The sequence below is a fragment of the Leptosomus discolor genome, chromosome Z (assembly GCF_034619465.1).
Source record: "Leptosomus discolor isolate bLepDis1 chromosome Z, bLepDis1.hap2, whole genome shotgun sequence".
Taxonomy (NCBI): Eukaryota; Metazoa; Chordata; class Aves; order Leptosomiformes; family Leptosomidae; genus Leptosomus; species Leptosomus discolor.
Window position 1 is genome coordinate 1583329 of NC_141419.1, and position 25349 is coordinate 1608677.

The window sequence follows — 25349 nt, forward strand, 5'->3', positions numbered from 1 at the left end:
GTGCTACTGGAATAAGGATCACAGGACAGAAACAGTGGCTGGCCATAGTCAAAACTTGCTTGGAATGTAGCCTAACCCTTGCAGAAGTGACAGGCAAAATTTTAGACTGCATGCCCCCAAAAAAGGGGGCACAAAGCACAATTTCCCTTTGCGACCCGCTGCCACGGTTTAAAGGGGGTAGTTTCAGCAGAGCTGCATTACCCCTTTGCAAGGGCTTCCTCGCAGCAACAGACATCACACTTGTAGCAGCAACCCACCCTCCTGACCTCAGGATTTTAGGATACTTCTGTGATTTATCACCTTCCTAGCAGTTGTTTGCTGCCTTGACTGCAACAGGTTTTTTTCTTAGTGGTTTTGCTCTTTCCACCCTGGCACGTGTTAGTTTTTTCACCCATGGGGCTCATCCCCTTCCCTAGTTTCACCCAGTTTTAAGGTCAAATTCCCCACAGAAGGAAGACCAGCATCAGCCCCACTTTGCCCTGCACAGCTAGCACCGCCCTAGAACAGGCAGAGTTTGCTTTGCTTTTGCCTTCGGGGCATTAAGCATCACTGCGGCGGCGGCGGCTGATGGCAGAGCACTTCTGGGAAGATGGCACTAATTAATTTGTACTGGTGAGTAACTCCAGGGCTGCAGAACAACAGCAGCTCGGGTACCAACCCTAGGAGCGCAAAACTCGGTGGACAGGCTTAAAGTAGGGAGACTGGCTTTCAAATCCAGATTTATAAGTAGCCTATCTTTACATCCTTTCTGTTTCACGATTTGTTTGTTTTTAAGCGAAGCTTCCAGCCCGCTTTATGGGCAGTGAGAGCTGAGAATTCAGCTCAAAGCCAATCCACAAGAGCAGAAAACAATTTCATTGCACGCTGCTCTATATATATTTCTAAGGTGCTGAAGCAACATTTTAAAATCTCCTACACTCTCACCCAACAGCACATTTGAAGACAGGTCCTGCAATCTGTTTAATAATGGTCCTACTGAAAGCCCAGTCATGAAAAACCCAGCAAACAGACACCAAATCGTTGCTAAACCATGGCAGCGAGGCAGCTTAAAACCAAGCAATAAAAACACGAAAATATTGAACTTCTAAACCGAAGCACCCAACAGACTGTATTCTTTTTGCAGGACACAATTTATGTCAATTACATTGTAAAAAGAAAAATCACACTGTGATACAGAATGAGATTAAGCAAAAGAAGTCTTAATCAGAATGAGGTTAAGTTCAGTATCTTCAGAATATCTCAAAGTTGCTGGGCTAGAAAGTAATTTTTATTCAATATTGGCCAGCCCAGTAGCAAAGGGGTGATGCTGGGAGGAAGAAATAAATTCACATCTGAAGAGCAAGGGTCTTGCTATGTAGGTTGACAGCTTCTGAGGTGCTGGAGAGAAAACACAACTGTAATTAGAGAGCAGTGAAGAGGAGGGGTGGCTCCCACCCCCTGTATCTCTACTAGAGAGTAAAAGAACACCGCTTCGTTGTTGTTGTTACCGAAATGTATATGGGCAGGAGCGGGTACTTCTGCATGGAACAGTGGCCTATTCCTTACCCCAAAGGATTACAGTCATGGTGTTCATCACATCAAAACCCCCACCTCCAGGCAGCAGCGTCCCCACAGTCCGCTGGCCAGAAGGCAACGGTCACAGTGCAAAATCACTGGTAACGTTCTCCTGGTCCCAAAATTACAAGGCGATTGCGTGAAAAAGCAACCACCTATTCGTCAGCACTGACAGCAGGTATGGTGGGATGGACAGAAAGGAGGGAGAATTCCCCCACATCCCCTGGGAAATTCCCGGCGATTAGAGGTGAAGCGCAGGATCCGCGGTCACAGGCGTGAATTCATCATTCAGCACACAGGGTGGTCAAGTAACGCAGAAGTTTTCAGAAAGCGGGCGCAGAGTTAAAAGCCACTACTATGCCAATACAGCTCCGAAGGAAGCGCTCACAACCTAGTATAGCAGCTCAGCTCACAGCAGAGGCAGCTACACACCAAGATTTTAACGGACAGGAAGAAAACTGAGATGCTCCACCTGCCCCATATCAAATACCAGTCCAAGCGACTCCAGGAGACTGGTGGAGAGGGAACAGCCTTCAGGAGAGGAAGGCGTAACACACACAAATGAGATCAGACCCTGCATCTCCAACGAACGAGACCCCGCTTTGCTCTATTAGCGGTCGCAAAGAAGAATCTTGCACAGAAACGCTTGCCCGAAGGTCAGCCCTCTGACTTCTGCCGAGAGCCTGCTTCGTCCTTCGAAAGAGATTTATTACACGGTCAAGAATCCAGAGATCTTCACCTTCAGAATACAATTTACTTGAAAGCATCTTTTTGCAATAAACACCCCGTAATTTTTTCCAGCTCTCCCCAATGTGCAAGGTATGCCTCTCAATAAAACATGTGAGAAGGAGAGGAGAACATTGCGTGTGATTTGCTAGCAGCTGGAGTGTAACATTTATCAGACGGTAATAACCACGCACTCGCTCATCACACTCAAGTGAGAGAGCCAAGGAGCAGCCTGGAGTGCCGAAACTGCGCTCGCAATTCACTGTAGCACAGCACAAAAGGCTGCAACCTCTAGCCAGACCCCAGCCACCACACGTGCCAGCGCTGGAGAACGATGCAGATACGCTAAATGACACTCTGCTCTTCCTGCCATCTTCTTTCCATAATCCACTAGCTCTAAAACAGGCTCCCAAGGGAAAGGTTGCATCTATGCCCTCAGTAACATCTCCTCCCAGATGAAGGGGCAGATGCAATAAGGTGTTTTTAAAGAATAAAGTTTCCTCTTCAGTTTCCAAGTGGAATTTCAGCAGAGCATTTAGGAAAAAAAAAAAAAAAGGTCAGTTCAACGAGTGAAATGGCACCCAAGTGATCCTCACAACCCATTCACATCCACTGGGATCCCCTGTCAGGTCATGACCGTTGAAGGTCACAGCTACTCAGAGAATCTTCTGGCACAGGGTACAATTCACATTACTCCCTTCCTTCTGGCTCCCACTCACACCTACGTTTACATCTCAAATCTACTTCTTTTCCTTTTTAAAATATATTTTATACAGGGTGTATTTTGTTTGGAAGTAGAAGAAGCGAAGGCTTACTTCATCGTCTGACCCCCGTGCTCTGGCCTTGGGGCTGGGGGGTCTCCAGGGCAGAGACTGGAAAGCATCCAGGAGGTGTTTAAGGTCTGAAAAAAAATAATAAATCAAAATCAGTGCCCTCACTACCACCCTGGCCTCTCTCTGTGACTCCCCAGACAGGTACGTCGTTCAGCTGACAGATGGCCTGTTCGGAAAGCATTTGAAGATCTCCACTGAACTTTTAATGAAGATATTTCCAGCATCGGAATTAACACTCTGGGTTCTTTCTGCCTGCCTCACCTGGTACTGCAATACCTCTCTGGTACACGTGCAGCAAACAGACCTGAAAATAACTCAATTAAAGCATATGTACTTGGAAAACAGCCGCCAAGCAATTATCACAAACTCAGAGAAATTAGAAATGGAAAAGGAAAAATCTACTAAATCTGGTTTTGTCCTTGACGCAGCCCAAGCTCTGAGTAGCAGGACTCAGAATTTTGCATCTCCATAAAAGACGCTCCTGTCCAATATTCACGGGAAATTTTAAGGACGAGAAAGGGGAGAAGAGCAGCAGTGAAGGGTGGCAGCATCGCTGCACGGGTGGCGCAGCTGGAGGTTTCTGCGGGATTCAGAGCAGCTTGGCCACGCAGCAAGACACGCTCAGCCCCGGGTGCCACAGGGTGCGCTCCCCGGGGAAGGGCACCCCACTGCACCCCCTTCGCAGCTGCTCATCCCAGGGGTGCACTCGCGTCAGGCAGAGACAGGCAAGCTCAGAGACTTTCTTGTTGGGGAGAAGCTGCCCCACGTCTCCCAGCCTGGCCCCAGGCTCCTCTCCCCCTGTGCAAACCCTGAGCCGCCAGACCCTGCCGCCGCCCCGGCACCCCACACTCCTCCATCTGCCGCCCCTCACACAGCGCCAGCATTTTTCACAGCTCAGAAGCAAAACGTGGCCCTGCTGGAAAACAGAAACAATCAGGAAAAGGGCGTCCAGAACCACCTTTTTTTTCTTTTCTTCCCAACCCAGACACAATAGTTTCCTTTTTTGTGCACTTCTGCTCTGAGCTTGAAAGCTCAGGATGGCTTTGGAGGAGGGCATTTAGCAATTCTTTGGGATGGCAATAAACATTTGCTCCATCTTGCAATCAAATGGCTAATAATCTCCAGCTAGTGCTCCGGCAGGCGAGCGTCCAGACCACAGAGCATCACACTGACGGCGATGCTGCGTGATAAAATTCTCCTCTCCAGGCAGGGATGGGTATCTTGCTCAGAGCAGCACAACGAAGACTTGCACAAAGAGGTGTGAAACAATCAGACGGCGTCAAACCAGACTTTGTTGTGAATATTACAGACATCTCTAAAGCTCTACGGTATTCCTTCGGTTGAAGCTTTACGGCTGCTCATTTTTAACAGAAGCCGCTGCACAATGCCTTAATTGTGCAGATCTGCCTGGAAACCCAAACATCCACGTTACAGGCGTCTTGAAGATGACAGCCTTCACCCATCCCTTTCCGAACGTCTCGGGAGATCGTCACTGCAGGAGCATCTGACTGCTGCCAGAGCAGGCACAGCACAGAGCGAGGTCGCTCGGTCAGGGGGAAGCCCTGGGGATGCCCTGCGCTGCCATGCCCGTTATCAGCTCGCTCTGTGTCACATTGGAGAGTCTTTAGATTAATCCAAGATAAAAAGCTGAAATTATTTCTCAAATTGCCTCTCTGAACCCACCCAGCTCTTTCAAGGGCACCACTATCAATAAAGTGGGAACCAGCAAGTCAGAGTTACGTGACCCTGTCCTTATAAGCCATTTAACAGCCAGACTCAGCCTCTGGTTGTGTGGAAGCAATTGCCATTATGCATTTTTAAATGTCTTAATACAGAAATGGGAAAAAAAGCCACCACCAATTGTTCTATAAAGCATTAAGGCTTTCACTTGAACACTCATTCCCTTTTTCTTCAGCTGTGAGGAGTTTCGTAGGAAAACCTCTGACACTCTTTCAGACAACATTACAACTACTAGTAATCTCCTTTTGGGGAGAAAGTGTAAGCTGGAAAGGATTGTAGCTGATTTTGTACCACTGCTTCTGAAATCCCCCCCTTTTTTTCCCCCCTCAAAAATGGGGGAGGAGAAAGGAGGAGTAAAACAGCAAGTGTAACCTCTGTTTCTGAAACCAACTCTTCTCCCACCTCTGAACAGACCAGCTTAGCACCGCGCAGGAGGAGGAAAGCGACGGCACTGTACTCCCGAGGACGCTCAAACGCAGGGCCCGCAGCAGGCAGGAGGAGAACAAGACTATAACAAGGCATTCTGCATCCACGTAGGCTGCAAAGGGCAAAACACTGACTGAGCGAGGGAAAACAGCCCCAAATCCTTTAAGAACTTCAGAGCCAGCCAGGCCAGGAGCGTTTTGCTACAAGCCTCTCCGTCCCAGGGGCACGGGACAGCGCGGGGGGAGGCAGCGCCCTGAGCTGGGAGCGTGGCGCGGAGCAGACAGGGCTGGGTACGGGAGGCGACCGCCAGCGCCAGCTTAGGGTACCCACACTGACTCGCACCCGTCAAGCAGCCAGGCCCAGGTTCCACCTTGATTTCACTTTTTTCTTTTTTTTTTTTAAAAAAAAGAAGCTACTATCCCCAGTGAAACCACCTCATGCCTCAAACCATAAAGAACAAATTTATATCTATAGGTGTGTGTACTTATAAGTATATACACATACCTGAAGAGAAGCATCTCCTCTGTTTCCTCTACCCATCTGCGCAGACAGCCCAAACCTTATCTTCAAGTGTTTTAACAGCAAGCAACCAGGGGAGTGACCATCCCCTCCTTTCTGGGAAAACATTGCCTTCATTTACAGCAGCTGAGGTGAGGAGCACAGCTTTATTTCATCTCCTCGTTCCTACTTACATCAGCCTGGGTAATCCTGAAGCCACACTTTTTCTCCCCTGCATCCATATGCTCTTAATAACAGTGGATAATTACAAGAATCCTTACCAGGCATTTACAAAAGCTAACAAAATTTTGCTTGCTTAACTTCTATTGTTTTTATTTATTTTAATTGTTTTACTCCCAGCTGAGGTCTGATTTATTGCCTGTTGCATCTCAGCCTCTTTGGTGTTGCTGCCTTCCAAGTGCCTCTTTCATTTGCAATGAGTATGTTTGGATTATTTTTTCTTCCAGTTACATTACCTTACGTTCTTCCAGTCTGAGACACACATCTTGCTGTTTGTTGCCCTTACTGACAATTTCTGTGTTTCATTATATTATTTTTCTGCCATTATTGTTGTTTGTAATACTTCCTAGCTTTGTCTCATTTAGAACTTAAAACTAATGTGCCATTTATCCTTTCTTTCAGACTATTAATTGTGCTGCTAAATACTTTACTAATTAAGGTACTTAGCACTAAATTTGAACGCTAAGTGCAATACGAAGTTCTTCCTATGACAAAATTCAAATCCTGCCCTACTGCACAGATCAGTGCTTCGCTGTGTTTAATGTTTCTTCTCCTTCGTGCACTTTATTTTTGGAACATAACAGATAAAAGAAAAGTAAATAAATATCAAGACAAATTTAGAATGGTAGAATTGTAGCTGTGTTTAATATTCTTCTATCTTTAACAAAACCCAGCATACTGAGTAGCATCTAGGTTGAGGCTTGATGCTTGCACGTTACTGAGTCACTACTGGGAGCAGCTTAAGGAATACAGGAACGAGGAATACCTAAGGAAAAACAGTGTTTAAGAGGTTGAAGATTTCCTCCTATTGTTATCAGATCTTGTTCAATGGCAGCCTGTATCCCCATCCAGCTCAGCCTCTCCAGATTGAACTGTGAATAGGGTATCCGTTAGGAGATGGCCCTGGAGAGGTTGGTTTATTGTCCCTCTCCTCCACTTGAGCAGGCACAGACACCGGTGCTGTCACAAGCGAACACATTTCTGAGGATGGGAGCTCCAATTACACCGTTCTGGGGAATTCTGAATAACTAAAAAGTCGCTGGAGCTGTAAGGGTGTTTTCTACAGTACGGGTCAAACGAATCAAACAACACACTGCTCCTTACTCCAGATAGGCGCCCGCTCAAACATAAGGTACAATTTGCAAAAACCAGCTGAAAAGCTACGTATGCATTCACTGAAATCCATAGATAGGAGAGTAAGAGGGGAGATGCAAGTGCAAATTAAGACTTGAGTAACATGAAATCATTTTGTATAATTTTTAAGCACAGGATGAAGAAGTAAACAGTAATAATTAAAACAAAATCAATCAAAAGAACACTTTTCAAGTTGTTTCTCCAGCATATGACAAACTTGTAAAGTCACTGGCTTGGCACAACAGGAAGTTGAAGAACTCAAAAATTATTAAAAGATTATGTATGCGCCCGGATTTACAGAAAAACTTCCCCAAAGTAAATTAAACTGATAAAACTACCAGGGGTCAGCCCAGCAGTCAGTGCCGACCTGCTTCCAGCGCCGTTTGCTGTGGGGAGGTGTGTGCGTGGCTGGACCAGGACGTGGCATCGGGCACAACACGATCACACCACCGATGTATGCCGAGATCGGCTCTCTCCATGCAGCGCGGCAGATTGTTTAACCGCATGTGTCCTTCTGCAGGTCACTCCTCACACGGCATTGAGCAGCCAAGCTTCAGGGGAGCCTCCTCCCAGCCCCACCATCGCATCTCCACCTTCCACGCAGCACCCAGAAAGCACCTTCCCTCCAGAGCTGCCTGCATCCCAGCCACAAAGCAGCAACACTATTTTATTCAGCTTTCAAAGCAATACAGAGTCTCTGACTGAAATCCTCCTCAGCTCGTGTCAGTGAAACAGCGGTCCCGCACTTATTCAGCTCTTCCAGCTGAACGGATGCACCCGCAGAATTCACCTAAATAACCCAAACTGACGGGCCCAAACTGGTGAGGCACAAGGCAAGTGTGCCGCCTTGCTGGCGCACTGAAGGACGGTATTTACACTGGGGTAATAATTCCCAAATCCCTCACAAAACACTCCAGAGCAGGACAGGCGTGCCTACCCCTTGGGGCAAGCGCTCTCCTTAAATTTAAGAGCACAGCCCCCACGGGAGAGTAACTGCTCTGAGCTGAGAGAGCACCCACCAGTGGAAGGGTCACACCAACACCATGAAAACTGCTTTTCTAGCCTGCACGACTCCACCTGAAACAGGCTGTTGAGCGGCTGCTGGTTCAAGCATTTGCTGTCCCAGTCCCACAACCCCAGGCTCGATGCCGTGAACTCCGCGCCGCTCTGCCTTCCTCCCGATGTCAGGAGAACTCACAAGGAGCAGAGTCAAACACATGCAGCCTGCGGGGAGGAGAGTAACAACGGGCAGCTAATTTATAAATAACCCTATTTCTAATCATTGCCTAATAATTACCAACAGCATCCAAATATTTTAATCTTCTAGCACGCAGGAGTTAAAGGTCTGCAAAGAAAATAGCTACACAATAGGTGGGAAAGCTGTTAAAAACTCAGCATTTAATCCTGCCCTTGTTCCACAGGTCAGGCTGCGAGCGAAGGGAGCGGGGTATTCGCTGCTGCAGACGGCCGGGAGGAGGAAACAGCAGCAGCAAAGACCCCGCAGCAGCGCGGGAGTGACAGCACGGGGGAACCGAGCACTGGAGTGTCTGAACCGGAGGACGGAGTCGGGAGCACAGCACGGCATCGCATCGCCCTCCGCCACGCAGGGAAAGGGCGAAGAAAAAGAGAGGGAAAAAGAGGAAAAAGAAGAGTCAACCTCTCCGCGGTGACAGGGAAAGAGCTGTCACCACCTCCTTGCAAGCAACATCTAGGGGAGCGCTGCGCGACGGATGATCATTTATTATTCTCATACAGGTTTATCTGTTGACATTGAATGGCTTTTTTGTTTTAATCATTTGGATTTATAACTCTTTGTGAAAATCCTTCTATGAATTCAAAATAATCTGTACGGAGTGCCAAGCAGCCTGAGATAAATTATTCATGAAAGGATTGATTTCACAGGTATGACATATATCTATAAAACTAAACAATTTCACGTATATATCTTGCAGAGGTTGCTGTATAAACACAGCACAACACGAGACACATCAGAAAAGAGAAATAAAGCAATTCTGTTGCAAATGAAGAAGAAAAAGAAACCTCCAACAACCTTGCCACACAAATCATGTTTATAGTCTCCAGAAATTTAGCAACAATGTGCTTCTGACATTCCCACTTCATCCACATGGGTCCTGTGCAGACTTCAATCTTCCCCTTTGGTTATTCTCACCCCCTTTTATGCTCCCAGAAACCAGTCGGGTTTTATCGTGATTTTCTGTACAAGTGTGGAAAGAAAAATCATTTTATTTTGGCAATACTACTTCTACTGGCATATCAAAAATAAATTTTAAAAATGTGTAAATCACCCTGAGTTGCTAAAAAAAAACCATACATAGATTTATCATACAATTGAATTTTACCATTAAAAAAGCACTACACAAAGTTATTTCAAGCAGCCCAGTTAAACAGTAAAAGCTCATAAAAGACACAACTTTATCAGGGTAAATGCTGTTCTTCAGCGTAAAGGGCAAAGACTGCGAGCACGGTGTGTAATGCTTTCAGGAAGCAGCTGTCTCCAAGAAAAATGCTCAGGAGTGCAGACTTCTGCCATGTACACACTTCACGATTTTCATAGAAAACCGTTTTACACGGAATTTTCTTGCTAATATAAATGGTGCCAGAACGAACGTCTTGGAAAGTAAAACTCCTGTCTTGGGGAGTCTTAATACCCTCCCCACAGCAAAGACTGGAAACTCACTTCCAAGTCCAAGCACGCTTTCACTCCAAAAAGTAACTAAAAACAAACTACAGAAACTGTTAGAATTTCTTTACTTTTGAATCAAACAAGTTTAATCCAAGTTTACACGGATAAAGGGTTTTTCCTTGCAATCTGAAGGCTGTAGACCTCCTTCCAGGATCCGAGGGTGAAGCTGGGTTCTTTGCTCCGCCTCGCACATCCTCACGGCTCATTTACAACCAGGTCTGCAAGTCAGTTCATGCTCTCTTCACTAACAGCGCAACGAAAATGCCTGAAAATCCCAAAACCCCAGCAGAAAGCTCTCTTGATAACAGAGCAGCAGCTCCGGCTCCCGGAGATAAAGTATATAGCCTTTGCTGAGGTAAAGTGTGTAACAGCAATTAGCGCTTTTACTAGTGAACTCAATTTAAAAGTCTTTGTGTGCACAGAAGAGGTAATGTTCATTCAAAATGCACGTTACTGACATAAATTCAAGCCCAAGTTGAACAGGAAAGCCATTTATGCAACTTCTTTCAGCACAGTTTTGCATTAAAACTCTTATTAAACCCTGAAACAGAAGCAGATCATGGCACTTTCAATGAAGGCAAGGCTCTGATTTGGTGGTTTTTTCCCCTCAAATTGAGTAGCATTCAATCATTCAGGTAGCCCTAAACGGCGTCTTAATCGGCTCTCCTGAGCCAGCATTACTCAGGATGGATGGCTCCAAGGGCAGTGCCATTGGACAGACCAGGATCCCACAAACTGGTGACGCTAGGAGGAATATCAACAGCAACAAAGAGTGGTCAAGATCTAATGCTTAGGTTGAGGTTTCATACTACAAAGATGATGAAAGGTAATACGGGCTTAAAAAACTCTTGCTGCCTCTCCCACGAAACTATCCCCACCACAAATACTCCAAAGAGCATTCCCTTGCAGCTACCAGCGGGTCACGTTCTGACACGGATGGGTGAACTGATCCATTAAGAAACAACAAATAAAAAAATCTCTGCTTGAGCCAATTCTGCCGGAAAAGCCCCCATTATCCATGTAGCAAACTGATCACGAGGGCCCAAGAACCACACTGAGACTGCTTCTTGACCGACAGCCCTCATCCAACCTGAGCTCACTCCCCTGGCTCAAAGTTGCTTAGAATTTGGGTCATTTTGTTCCAGTGACGAGCACCTCAATCCTCCTCTTGTCTGCCCCCTCTCTACCAGCGCAAGGTCCGTTCACTCACGAGCTGTGCGCCAGCCAGGTGCCAGACCTGGTGGACCCACATCATGGCCATCCTGCTGGCCCTTGCGCACGGATCCCCTGGGAATTACCGCAGAACCACAGCCCATAGTTTCTTTCCTTTAGTTTATGGATTTCTTGCTGCCAAGAGCGGTCACGGTTTTCATCCTTGATTCATGAATCCGCCCCAATCCTGCCCAGGTATCTCCATCTGGTTTTGGATCTGGTAACACCTTTCCTTGCAGGCAGCGACTGCTGGCCCCGCAGCACCTCAGCTCAGCTGATGCTCCCCTGGGTGCCCACCCTGTGCCCGGGTGCCACAGCAGAAGTTCAGACCTTCGCTGCTGTGAGCAACGCCAGTAACGGGCCAGGGGCTCTGGGTCCACGTTGGCTTCGGTGGGAGTTTGAAACACACCGCAACTCCTGGAGTCACAATCTGTTAATGGCCCCATTAGATGGATACAGACAAGCAGATTAAATTAGGCAGGGAAACAGAAAGGCTGCAGGAGACTTATCACTAAACACAATTACCTCTACTTGAAAAAACAAACCACTGCCAAGTCTGCAGTTGCTAGTACAGAAAAATGACTTGAATACAAAAATGAAGACCAGTAATGATCAGGATAATTAACATCTCGCAGTACATTTCTCAGAGCCCTCATCAGCAACTGACTTTCACAGTTCTCTGGAAGCACAGCGTTCAGCCTCACCTCTCTGAACATGCTAACAGTTGCTGCTGTCCTCTTTTTAAAAATATATCAGAGCTGTCATTATTAAAGGATGCTCCAACGAAAGTGCAAAACCAGAGAATGCCTAGCTCCATGCAGGAGCCAAGGCAAAGAGAGATAAGGGACCACGTAAAAAAAATCAGGGTACAGAAAGATACCAGCAAGCATTTTGGTGAAGATGCAGCACATCACAGCCAACCTAATCGCTAACAGCATGCCACGGTTTTTCCTTTAGCATTGAAACAATTTTCTTGTTAATATTTTGTTTTGGCTTATAATTTTATTAGATGTTGCAATAATAAACTATGCTTCCAGTAAGTGCGGAAATTAATGAGTCAGACACTGGACAAGAGCAGAAAACGCTGCGGCCGGTTGCCACTTCTGCTACAGATCCCGTTCACAGCCTGGGACTGATCCAGCCGTGCACTGAGCACCTTCAGCTCAGGGGCTTCGAGGGAGCAGGTGGGCACCCACAGCACCAGGGCCTGGGCACCCTGCGGCTGCTCTGCCTCTGCAGCGCCAACAGGCGTGAATTAAACACGAGCCCCATCGTGCCCTGGCGCAGCGGCAGCAACCACTGCTGGGCACCGCAGAGGCACCGGGGGAAAAGCATCCAACCTTCGGCTTCAAAGTCTTCACCCTCCAGCTGAGGAATGACACCGGGTGCAGGACAAGGAGCTTTGGGCAGGATTGAACCCCAGCACTGATGACGACATCTGTTTTTAAGATGAATTCCAGGCAGCGTCTTCCCCAGGCACTAACCCAGCCCGGAGCGCCCGCGAAGGATGGCAAGGACAGAGCCGCGGCACAGCGAAGGTACCTGGTCTGGGGGTCCTGCCGGGGGTCCTGGGCTCCAGCCGTGCCCACGGCAGGGCTTGCAGAGCATCCAGCTAGCCCAAGCAGCTCTCCAGGCAAAACCTAATGGCCCCAGAACACAGGACTGGCTGCTGGTTCAATGCAAACCCATGAAGAGTTTCTCACTCTCAGGCAGCCGAACATCCACACAGCCAAGGGCAAAATAAAAGGAAAGAATAAATTTATGGCCTAGGCTGAGTGCAAGTGCTCATGCTTAACCCCAAAAAACTACTTGAAACTGAGCAGGATTTGTGCTGGAAAAGGCTAGCTTGAAACGGCTCTAACAGAAGAATAAACCCCCCTTTCTGAAGAAATAGAGAGTCCCGAACAGCAAATACAACAACAATTTCTCGTTAATTAAAACCAGCACAGCTTCTACAAAAATGACAGACAGATGGATAAACAAAAACAATAAAGGAAGGGCAGTAGTAATAATTGTCAAACATTTCAATGGAAAAGGAAGAAACAGATGCACGATCTGTTTTTAAAGGAGAGGAGAGATGGACGGAGCCAGACCAGGGACGGGAGCGGGCGGCCGCAGGTGAGGGCTGCCGCGCAGGACCTGCCTGCTGCCAAGCTCGGGCACAGCGACAGCACTCGCGGGCACCGGGTGGTTTGGAAACCCTGTTGGTGGCGGCTAAAGAAAGAGACTTTGGCTATAAAAGGCGCCATTTCTATTCTGAACACCACGGATTAACACAGCTCACTTCACAAATCCATTGGTCGCTCATGCAAGGAATGAGGCACAGGTGGAAAACACTGTGGATAAGCCCCAAGCGGGAAACACCCTTCCAATATCCCCGTGCAAAAGCAACGCCCATGAAAGCAGCCCAGCAGCCTGCCGGCAGGAAACACAAAGGTTCCCCCGTGTTCCCCAAATCTCCAACACGGCACACAGAGCCCGAGATCCTGGGACACAACGAGGAGTTTGTTCTTTCTGCGGTGCTGCTCAACCCACCCCTCTCTGCCTGCGTGGAAATCTCAGCGTGACGCTCACGGCCAGGCCCCACTGGAAAGGAACAACCACAGGCACCGTTCCCACCAGCCAGCCACCAGACCCCAGAAGATGACAGCTTGCGGTTGCTCCTGGGAGCCAGGACTGTAGTCCCTGGAGCAGGGGATGAGATGGCTTCCCCTCCAGTCTGGGCTGAAATACAGTGTCTGAGCTTTCCTCAGCCTGTTTCGCAGCCTGGCGATGGTTTGTGCTTTTGGATAAACTTCAGTAGGAAACAAATCTTTAAACAGCCTTTAAATCTCTCGCCCTCCGCAGCAAGGACGGTTCCAGCTGGTGAATCATCCCAGCTGCCGAGCTGCATCCCGCGGCACGGGACAGCCCCGGCCGGCGGGGAACGGCCCCGGGACGGCGATCAGAAAGCTGAAAATGCTGGATGGAAAGGACAGACGGACTGCCCTGGGACACCAGACACCTCGGTCGGGTCCCTTGCTGGGAGGGAATACGTGCAGATCCGATTTCGTGTGCGGGAGCGCCAGGCTGCCCTGGGCCAGGTTTAACAATGTGAGAGGATGAACAGACGAGTGGGAAAACTGAGCACGAGTTTGGGTCCACAGCCAGGATAAACTGGAAAATCAGGAGTAACTTTCTTCAACTCTCCAGACAGTCAAAACTGTCAGTTTTGAACGCTGAACCCCCACAGGCCGAATTCACCCTTTCCTGCCCTTTACTTTAACCTATTTGAGAAGCAGTGGGAGAAAACTCGAACCCTCCTGGAGCCTTCATCTGCCAGAGCCTTTGGAGCTCAGGATTCAATTGGCTGTCACCAGAAAGGAGGAAATAAATAAACAAAAATTAAAAAAAAGTTAAAGCAATGAGACAAACCGGAAAAAAAAACCCACAGGGAAGCGCAGAGGCAGAATGGCAGCGTAACAGCCACACAACCACAGTCACCAGCTCTGTCCCAGACCCGCAGGATCAGGCCCTGCCCAGGGGGGGCAGCCCGGTGTCTCTTCCACGGGCACCCTGCCTGCGTGGCTGCAGTCGGGCACGTCCCGCGGTGCCGGCTGGGGGTGGCGAAGCGCCTGGCACACCCGGCTGCTGGCAGGGACCCTGCTAACGCCAGATCCTGCTCCTGCAGAGCTGTTTTCTCCGGGGCTTTTCTCCAGGGCTTCACCCCGCTCACATGCACGGAGGTGTGTTAGCCAACCCCTCCAGAAGACAAAGCAGTAAGAGAAGGGATTCGGCTTCCAGCCCGATGGGCAATGGACAAATGGCCATGCCTGTGGGACAGCCTGCAGCCAGCTGAAGGAGGTTTCCATCCCTACGTTACTGCTGTCTGAGCTTTTTGACTGATGTGGAAAAGGAGGCACAGAGCTGACCGGCACGCTCAGCATGACAGCAAGGATCGGACAGAAATCTTCCCTCCTCATCTCTGCTATGCCGATGCAAAGCACACCTTTGGAGGGGTGTAACGACACAGGTTTTCATAAAACTTAGCCACTAAACCCATCGGCTGGCTGCTGCTTTTCTACCAGACTCCCTGCAGCCAGGGAGGCCCAGGAGGATGCGGTGTTTTAAGCTTCTCTGTAGGGTCCATCCTGCCCCTTTGCATATACTGCTCGACTATGCTTCACTCCAGCAAAACCCACTCATCGTCACGTTTTGGAGGCTGTGACAATCCAAAAGCCCTTCCCACAATGACTGCTCTTTCTTCAGCATGTGAGGATGCACCTCTTTAATCAGAGTCAGAGAAAAAAGAAAAGAGAGAAAAAAGAAAAGAGAGAAAAAAAGAAAAGAGAGAAAAAAGAAAAGAGAGAAAAAAGAAAAGAAAAGGTTTATACTGTCCAGGCTGTGAGAACAAGTTGCTAATTTTGCCTGATAATGCCTGGCACTCTTGCAGGCTCACCGACCTTCTGTCCTAGACTGGCAACTTTTCCAAAAGACAGCAGCACCTTGGCATAGCTAATTGCATCGGTTGCTCAAATTCTCCTGAGTGAATTAATAAATGGTTAAGTTACCACTGCAAATGGACACATTAATCAAAATTCATAACAAGAGAAAGTTATAAGATAAAGTTACAAAAGTTATAAAACAAATCACTTTTCTTCGTAGCGATTTCAGCTTGTTCCTGTGATCCCATTCAGGTAGTTTTATGATAAAATATTTTTAATCAAAGAATCAGTGCCGGTCTTGAGCCTCTGTGCTTACATAACACACATCACCTCTCATCAGCCTCTGTTTGGCAAAAGTGCACAGAACTAACCCAAAACCTACACTCCCCTCTCCTGAGCCCCCACTCAGCAGGAGGGTGGTGGAGTCTCGCTTGCAAACAAGAAGGACCTTCCATGGGTGCCTCATCCAGCACCCAGCGGGCAAAGAGGAAACATTCTACTCGCAGCAGAAGCAGCAGCCCTCTGCAGCTCTTCACGCACCCTCCAGGACACCAAACAAGCAGCTTTTCTCCAGCCCAAGGCATACACAGTACTTCGAGCAGGTGGAAAAGGCTTATTAGGGTCATTTGATTTAAAATACGGCAAACCCACGACAACACTTAGAACTTAAAGAAATTTCACAACAGTTGATCATTTCAGTAAAGCCAAATATGAGAAAAAGAACTCAAATTTTGCCAAACCAATACTTTTTCCCCTCCATTAAATCCTGAGGGTGTTTTACTGAGTGCCAGAGGCGGGCTGTGTAACATTTTACCAGCTCTGAAACAACGCTCTTGACTCCACAGCTCAAGCTGCCCACGACTCGAGTGACACCGAGTCCTTTCAAGAGACCCAAACTCTGCAAGACTTTTCCGAGCCCGCTGCCTGTTTTAAGGCAATGTGCAGTTTTCCTTGGCTCTGCTCCAGTTCTCCCAAAAGCCAGCCTAATCCTCCAGGCTAGCACTGCAATCCCGATGGGATCGCAACCACCAGGCTCTTGATTCCTCCCTTCTCACAGCCAGGACCTCCTGCTTACGCTAACATCCACATGCAGAGTGAGAAACAAAAAATGTTCTTCTCCTCTCATTAGCCAGGAGTTAATTAGAAAAACTAAGGCAGATAAATACCCCGCTATCATCTTCCCTCATTACTGTCCATGTTGAAAAAGCAAGAGCAGATGCATGCAGAGCTCTCACCCTTCTGCTCATCCCTCCTCCACATATGTTCACCCCTCACCCCAGAAGAGGTAGCCCCCAACACGAGAGGATGAAGGACATTTCAATATTTGCATATTGAATAGTTATTGCTCTTGGCTTTTCTCTTATCGCCTAATGAGCAGGTCTACATTCCTTACTCTGTCATGACTTACTCCCTACAGGTAACTTCAATTATTTTAATTTAAGCTCTTCCATAGCTTCTAATGATAAAATACTTCATAAAACAGTGCAAAGAAGTGCTATGCATCTCTGTCGAAAGTTTCCAAATTTTGCCTAACTTATTCTACTTCTGGCTTGCTCCTTGAGCCGAGGGATGCTCCTGACAATCTTCCAGCTCCGTGTAATGTCCACTCCCTCCTGTATTCCTTATGGCAAAAAAAAAAAAGCCTAACTCACATGGATTTTCCACTCCACGTCTCTCCCAGCCTCAAAGAGCCTTCTTGTGCTTCAGTGTTTTCATGGCTTGATTTAAAGTCTCAGCTGAAAGGCTCCTTCTGCTGCTCGGCTGTGCTTAGATTTCTGATTTCTCACCTGGTCTCCCAGAGCTCACATACAGGGCGTACAGGACTGTATGACTGCTGGCTACATGTGCATCTTCCTACCCACACATCCCCCTCAACTTCTGAACCACCAATTTCATTACTGCCACGTTGGGCCAGGAGACAGCAGCCTAAACCATCACTTGCCTACAAACTTCATGGAAATAGAACAAGGGACAGAAAAGAGTGACCCTACCTGGATCCCCACTAAATGGCAGCATGAATTTACCAGACCACTAATTCAAGCAATCAGTACTTTGCATGCCCTAACCTGCCAAAAAGCTTTATTTGCAATTACTAGACACCGTAGAATGCACTCCTCAGTGAAGCATCCCTCCCATGTAGATTCTCTGATGTCTAACAGGCATGGAAAGCTAGTCAAAGCTTGTCCTGCAACGGTGGAGCATTCATAGCAGCTCTGCCCAGTGCAGAGTCTCTGATGCCTAATAAGTAGCTCACTCTGAAGCCTTTTTTAATTTAGTTAGAAAGCCAGTAGACCTCAAGACACAAATTTATTGGAAATGAGACTGCATCCGTTCCAGGGGTCAGCAAATGTCTTGCTTGTTTTCTTTCTCCATTATTTATTACTGCAAAATCATTTAATTGAGTGTAGTGTGTGCAATCAAGTCGGTGAAAGTCATCACACAAGTCAACAATTTGCTACGCATTTGACCTGGGAACACCTGACTAAACAAGAAGACGGATATATTCCTGTGAGTGCCTTCATCTCACCTGAAATAAACTGGTATTTTCAAATCTTACATGCTGGAGTTGAAAAGCTGCGTGTGGCTCAACAGCAGGAGGAGAAGCAGTTCCCAATTACGCACCTCATGGCAAAATAACCGCATTTCACCAACGCAAAGGCGATGCCAGGGCAACTGAAGTGCCTCAGTCCTTCTCTGAGATTAAGAAATGCAAGTCTACAGTTAAGACCACTGTCATTTCTGTTTGCTCGTGAGACTGAAACGAGAAACAGGAGAGAGCGAGTCTTTCCCTACAAGCAGTGAGTGCCAATGTGCGTATTTGCACAGCACATACCATGTCTGACACTTTGACTCCCAGCTCAGCAGCTGCAAATTCATTTTCCAAAAGCCTCAATGCTCATTCAGCCATACAGAGGCCACCGTCCTCCTCCTTGCAGCTCTGTTTCCATCTAGAGAACAGCTGGTAACACACTTTCTGCCTCAAAACCTTTAATTCGGACCCGGTGTCGCTGCTGTTTGAGATGCCGGTACTTCTCATTTCAGCTTCACTAATGAACTCAAAGGGCGGACTTCACATATATAGGTGTAAATCAAAGCGATAAATGTGGGGGCCAGAACAGCATTTGGCATGTTTCCATGGAAAAATGTCTGAGCAGGTAGAAGAGTGTTATTAGAGGAAAGGCATTGACACCGCTGCCAAGATAAATTCGGTTTGGCCTACCCAAGAGCAGTGGGAATAAAAGACAGCGTGCCTTAATACAAACAGGCCCAACGCTCTAAACATTCATAAATAACTTGCCATTAGTAACATGCTTAATCACTGACAGATTCGCAAATAGCCGAAATAATGATTCTTCTTATGCAGAGATCCTTCTTGCTCAATGCCCACCCGCCTCCTGCCTATGGAGGGTTTGAGGCCCCAGCTCCAGCATCCTGGTAGCTCCTGCTCCCACCATCTGCCACCACAGGGGACTGTCAGACTCATCATAGGCACCAAAGACCTTTGCAAGCCTTGCTTACAGGTATGACTATGTGGCTTTAACCCTAGCCTATCTAGGGAAAGATGCCCCTGCCCATGGCAGAGGGGTTGAACTGGATGATCTTTAAAGGTCCCTTCCAACGCAAACCATTCTGATTCTATGATTACATGCATCAGCATCCACACAAGTAAAAACTTTCTGGGAGCCCATCAGCACTGGTACCTTCACAGGATATTTTCCTCCTTGGACCTGCAGATGCCAAGGGCATTTTCCAAGCCCTGTGCTTGTGGAAGAGCACGAAACCCAAGATGATGACCGCACTGTGCTCCAGGAATGCACTGTATATTCAAATAAAAGGCTACTTCAAAGTCATTGCATCCCTGCAACCACAGCAGCCGGGAAGAAAAGCGGAGTGAGGCGACTTACAAAACTTTCCTGCTTCTCCCAGGTAAACCTGGACTTTTGCTGCACAGTGGTGCCTGACCAGAGGAGCTGCATCCCCTCCCGATCTCACAGCACGCACCCCAGCCCAGGAAAGAGCACACGTGGACCCCAACAGCACTTCTGTGAAGCACTAATTAGCGACAGGCTTGCTATGAATATTCCAAATAACAGTTCTCTCTAAATCAGCCTGTGTCAGCAAAGGGCAACGTTCTGAAAGGCTGGGAATAATTTTGAGGCACTTGTGAGAGGAAGGCAAAGAAACTTGAAATCCGCTGACTCCCCGGCATTATTTGGGCATCTGATGGTTTATCGCCGGCAGCGTCACCCACGGGGAAGGTGCCGCTGTCCCACGCGGTGGAGGTGAGATCATTGCGCCGATGCAAGAGGCTTGTGTGGAAAGTCTGATCTATAGTGATTAATTTAGAGATTTTATATTTTTATTTCTGTGCTTTCCTGTTTTGACAGGCAACTGAAATGCAAATAAAAAGATGTAAGGTAAAGGGGGGGAAGAAAAAAAAAAAGACAGACACATTTTGTACTGGCAGCAGCTTGGGTTGCAGGAGGGGGAAAAGCACAGGAGCAGATTGAGAAGTGCAGGCCAAGCAAGTGACCTTACGCTCGGAGTTTTGAAAGAAAAAAACGCATTCATGCTAAACCAAACATGCCCCAAAACCTGCGCTTGAAAACCCTCAGGCAGCCTCTAAAAAACTAAAAGGACCCCACTACGTTGTCCTTCCTCACCCTGTTCTTCCCCAGCTGACACTGTTTTGTTTTGCTTTGCTTTTTTCTTGTTCTTAAGAAATAACTGAAAGGATGCTGAAGCTTTAGCTTTAACCACAGCAGAGAAATTATGCATTCTGAAATCAGAAGAAAAGGAGGCAGGAAAAAAAGCAGGCTCCGATTTTCTCACTATTCATGTCAGGTGAGATGAGTCATTTATGCCATAAGACATTAGAAAAGGAGTCTTTTAAGGATTCATAAAAACATAACGCATGCATAAAAGGCTGTTAAGAGGAGAGGTTTGCAATTAACAATGTTACTGTATCACTAACATGTATCTATGCTGGAACCACTGGGGATTTTAAGCCATTTTCACAAATATGATATTCCATTTTAAGGATAGACTTGAGCTCCTTAACAGTAACCGGGAAAACTGCTTGGGAAGGCAGAGCAAAACAGTCAGATTCCCGAGCCAGATGGAGCCACTTTGCCCCTGATCAATCACTGTCTGTTATTATCCTTAAATGACCCCCAAAATAAAATACATCCTGGAAAACAAACAAATTTTATGCTAACCACTCGGCTTTCGGCATTAACATCCTTCCCCCAGACTCAGTGTTTTTAGAAGGAACAGCGAACGTTACCAATAGCAACTGCGAAATGTCCCATCAAATTCAGATGCTGATTGTTCTATACAGAATTGATATGACATAATGGTAATGATTCCAGAAATTAAAATCACTTTAGTTCTGCAGCTACTGCCCGCTACGCCCTGGTTTAAATCACTGCTCCTCACGGGGAGGGCCTGACCCCGCAGTGCACCATCTGGACACGAGCTGGGTCCTGCAAACAGCTTTCTTTTTGCACTGTAAACACAGGTTTTTGTTTGTCTTACGGCCAAGACGGGGTTCGATTTCATCCCTTCTGCTACGACTTGGGTGCCATTCAGCACGCTTCTTTCTGGCCACGGCCATGAATCCTTGCCCTTACCGTAATGCACCCAAGCTAAAAATAAAGAACCGCGAGGCTGTGCAAAGACACGGCTGTGAACAGGATTTAGACACGTAACATGACAAGAGGTGTTCAAAATAAACAGGGTGCTGCCTGGGACCACGGATCTCACCACCAGCCCTGGTTCCTCCTTAGTCGGGGGCTCCCCTCAGCACGTCACCTGTGTTACGTGGGTGATCGACTGCACGGACCGCAAACTAGAAGTTAATGTTGCGATTCCTGAATCGGCCTTCTCAACCGTACAGCTCTCCAGCACTCTTTCTGGCCATGACATATCTCCCCTTCTTCCTTTAAATTAGCACTGCAGATGAAACTGGATGCCTCAAGGCTTTGTTAATGCCACTCTGAATCCGGCCCAGCCAGATCCAGCAAGGATTAAAAGCTGTTCTCCTCCCCGGGATGTTAAATGACCTTATTACAGAAAGAGTTTTGGGTTCACGCACCACTGTGCTCTGCGCCAACCGGCAGAGCCAGGAGGGCCTCAGAAACGCATAAACCCCACGGACTGAACCAGGACTCCGAGGCAGACCTTTCTCCTGCCCAGGCACAAGTGTAATGGGGCTAGGAAAAAAATAAACAAACAAAAAGACTTCAAGGAGATAAGAGTTTATTCAATATTCTGCAGAAATTTTGTTGGCATGATGGGGGGGGGGGGGGGGGGGGGGGAGGTCAGGGAAGGATGCTGAAAGCAGATGTTCGATGTCATTTTCCTGGGAAAGCTGAATACGCCACAGAATAGCCAACCCAATCTTTTGTGGAGATCTCCTATATTTCTTAATCCTTAACAAACAGTAACCAACCCCTCTCCAAAATCCCAGGTCTTCCCAAGGTCAAAGAAAGAAAATTACTATAGATTTTCCAGTGAACAACAGTGCAGTTGATTTGTAAGGGATATAAATATTTTTCCCTAGGTTGCCATCTCAGGATTCAACTAGCGGTACTTATAACACCTGGCCCAATTAATTTCCTTTTTTTTTTTTTAAACCCAAACCCATATTCTAGTGGTTTCTGATTCCAGGTGCTGCCTGATCTCCCATCTCCATAAGAGCTGTCAGCAAGACCTTTGCTTCCAGAAGCCCCGAAACACTTGACTGAAAAAAGGAGCAGGAGGTCATACAGCCACTTGCACACTCCATTACACCACCCATCACATGTTTTAGGTAAACTGATGTTGTTTTGGCTAAATGAATGGGCTTTCAGGAAAGGAGTTAATCCTTTTTTTCTTTTACAAGAGGAGACAACTGCTCCTCCGTAAAGCAGAGCTCTTGTTTTCAAATCACTACACAAGCATTAATGTTAATCCCCAGGCTTCCCCGATGCTGCTCTGGGTTATCACCAGCACAAAAGCGAGAAGCAGGGCTTAGAGATGAAGTGGTTTGCAGGGAGGCTGCATGCTTTTCTGCTTTTCAAGGGTTTGAAGTGGGGTAGTTGCCACAAATCAGCTCTCAAAACGCCCCGGATTAAAAGACATTCGGTCGCAGTCTGGTGGGTGGGTGAGCAATGGTATCTGTGTTACACAAGGGGATTAAGCACAGAGATTAAGGCTTGTATTTTCATAAATGACTTCTGATTTTGGATGGCTTCATTCTGTGCTATGGCACAAGCTTTTGACAGCTGAAAAATCGGGCACTCGCATCTGTAATTTCAGGCAAGAACAAGAATTGCAGTACTCAAAATTAAAAGCCATTTTTCAGCCATTAGTCCTACTTATTATATACCTTATTTTCCTGCACTAACTAGGCCAATTAAAATTTTCTTGCTGTACTTCAAAGATGGGCTGCAATGCCTCTCTACGAAACGCTTAAGCAGCACAAAGTAAACTCACACTATTGCCACCAGTTCTGGTCCGTGGCAGGAGCCAAGTCCGCACCCCGGGCGCCCAGCCCCGCGCTACCCGACCGTGCGGTTCAAGACTTTCAAGGAAAGCACCGTTTCCTGGCCTGGAGACATGTACCGACAGAGACGGGATGCAAATTTTACCAAATCTGCCTTGGAGCCACGCTTTTGCTGTTCCTCCCCCAGGAGCGGGGAGGAAGGCTGCGTCAGGCTGGCACAGGCTGCCCCAGGCCCCCGCCGAGCAGCAGGCAGGGCTGCGCCCACCGCGTGGCTCACCTCGCCGACAGGGCGACCACCACCCCTGAGGTCCTGCTGACGGCCACGACGCCGGTCCCCAGCACTCGGTCACCCGGCGTCGGCACCGACGGAGTAAATCAAACCCGAGGCACGTGGCTGGGGTGCTTTTCAGCTGTGCCATCTGTACAGGGTCATGGTGATTCCCGTGCGAGCAGACACTTTCTTTTATTTAATCCCCAGGTTTTTAAGCGCTTTTCATCTTGAAAAGATTATTATTTTTTTTAAATCACCAAACCCCTGCTTTCTGCGGCAAGTGAAACTAAAAAAATACTCATTTTATTGCTTTACCAGGAAAGTTCACCCCCACTTTCTAACATGTTAGCCTCACTCACGGTCCTGCCCTCACCAAGGCAGAGCTACGACAGGAATTGCTCAGCGTTGGCCCCTCTTGACACTTGAACACAGCAGGCTTCTTTTCAGACGTAAGAATTTGAATGAAACGGGCAATTCAGCTGAGCCTACGCACGCAGTTCACTGCGAGTTCATTTTAGTGCAGCCCAACCGTTTTACCTGCCACTGAAACCAACCCAAATAAAACCAGGATGCTCCACACGGATTTTCGGCACCAGGGATGAGCGGGTTTGCCACAGCCCTACAGGCATCATCCCCCCGACAAGCCAGCCAGCAGATCTGGACTCATACCTCCCCCCCCCAGGCTGAAGCACGGTGCAAGCTGGGCTGAGCTGCTGCTACAAACACTTCACAACACAGAGCTGAAAGCTCTCTCCTCCCAAAGAAGCACCCTCTGTGCTGGAGGACCACGCCACCAGGCTTTCTCATGGCACGTGCTGAATCTCAGCCCAGAGTGTATGCATCTGTCCCCATTTATACCCGCACACAGAGAGCATCATACTGGGATAAGCTGGAAGTCAGTGCTTTATGCTGCTGTGTACGATTACACCGCATCCCATCCCTGCAAAGACCTGGATAAATATATATACAGACATATATGTGCACATACAAATATGTGTACCTACATGTCTGAGTGCTTCCTCTCCACCACGGAGGCTTCCCTGCCAGGTGTTCAGAGCAAGATGCTGACTGTGGTAATTCCTCCCTACCGGGCTGATTCCCTTCAGCCACGGGTAAAACGCTGCAAGATCTCACTAAACAGGACACAGGGAAAAGTGATCCCACCGGCAGAGATTTGATTACGACACCGTCGTTCAGATGTCTAAACTGCTTCACTTGAGATTTATCTGAATGTGGTGAACTCAGCATTTTCCACAGAATATCCTGACATTATTTCCCTTAAAGGCCCAGTTCCCGGAGCTCGGTGAGGGTTTCAGTTTTCTTTAAACAGGGACAGCCCGAAGAAAACTTGCAACATAAATCCTTAAAACCCATGAGATAAAACTTAAGTAAGTAATCACCCCTAAATCTCAAACTGCACTATGCTTAAAACCTCACGGCTTTCCAACCATTTTCATGAGTTACGTAGCTCTGATTAATTCTTTTTTCCCCTCCTGTGCAAGCAACCGGTGATGCCACCAGCCAGCTGTTTGGTAACAACTGAAAGATGCCGGGAAGGGGGTGTTGGGAAGAGAGAAAACCCCGCTAATACAAGCTGAAGAGACAAGTACTGATTCATAAACCTAAGTAGAGTGGCGTGAACACAGTAATGTCTAACTAGTGAAACCTATTCTCCAGCATCTTCCCAACAGGGAAAAGGCTTCGGTGAAACCCAGGGCTGAACAGCCACAACAATGCTGGAGCCCATGGGGCATATTTTAGGAGAGGAAATTAATAGGACTAAATGCAAATAATCATCTCCTGAAAAAGCCCAAACGACCTCCAACAGCAACGCTTGCCTCAGCAGGCTCCGATTTCCATTTCTGGGGAGCGAGGCGGCTGGGAATTTCCCTCCTGCCAGCGGGGCTGGGTTCAGTGCACAGGAACCTCCCCAAGAAAAGTCCCAGTCTGGGGGTCACTTTGCTTGAAAAACTCTTTATTTAGCCAATATACATCCAAACCTGGACTCAGCTGCAGTTTCTCAGGGCTCTCCGGGGTTTCTTACCCAGCATCCTGGCTCCTGTCGGTGCATCGCCCCCCTCCTCGCCAGTTTTCAGTA